The 504-nt window shown below is 49.8% G+C and overlaps 1 long non-coding RNA gene across 1 annotated transcript; it reads left to right on the forward strand.

The window, feature by feature from the left end:
• The first annotated feature begins 4 nt into the window (after positions 1-4).
• LOC109508707 (uncharacterized) lies at positions 5-504 on the forward strand. The gene is made up of 3 exons (XR_002166745.1): positions 5-77; positions 163-387; positions 472-504. It is a non-coding gene; the product is annotated as an uncharacterized LOC109508707 (long non-coding RNA).

Consider the following 504-nt stretch of genomic DNA (forward strand, 5'->3'; position numbering starts at 1 on the left):
ATCTTCTCGTCCTCTCATGTGTTGCACAGGTTTTATGCAGGCAGCACAGACTGTAGCCATGGCCGCAGCACCAACTTGTAAGTGTTATTTACGTGGTAGCACTTTGACTCATGCAAGAATGTAACAGTCATTCCGAGCAATGTTTCTGTGATCCTCCTGCAGCTCTTGTGCCGCCACCAGTAGCAACCAGCCAGGACACAGTGAAGGAATCACCATTCAGCTCTATGATCCCAACAACCAGCGCTATGCCTGGTGGCTTCATGTCGTCCGCTATCCCTGGAGCCAGTGTGTTTAATGCGGTGGGAGTTCAAAGTCAGCAGCACTCGAGTGACAAAATGCCACCTTCCGCCAAGGGTTTGGACGGAACAGCGGAGCTCACGCTTCAAGGTGGAGCCACATTAACATATATGATGATCGATGAGTCGACAAGTGTGGAAGGTGACTTTAACATGTATCTTTTCTCCTCCCTAGGTATGCATAATGCAGTTCGCAGTGGAATGGGTC

This window comes from Hippocampus comes, unplaced genomic scaffold (assembly GCF_001891065.2).
Source record: "Hippocampus comes isolate QL1 unplaced genomic scaffold, H_comes_QL1_v1.1 C16524790, whole genome shotgun sequence".
NCBI lineage: Eukaryota > Metazoa > Chordata > Actinopteri > Syngnathiformes > Syngnathidae > Hippocampus > Hippocampus comes.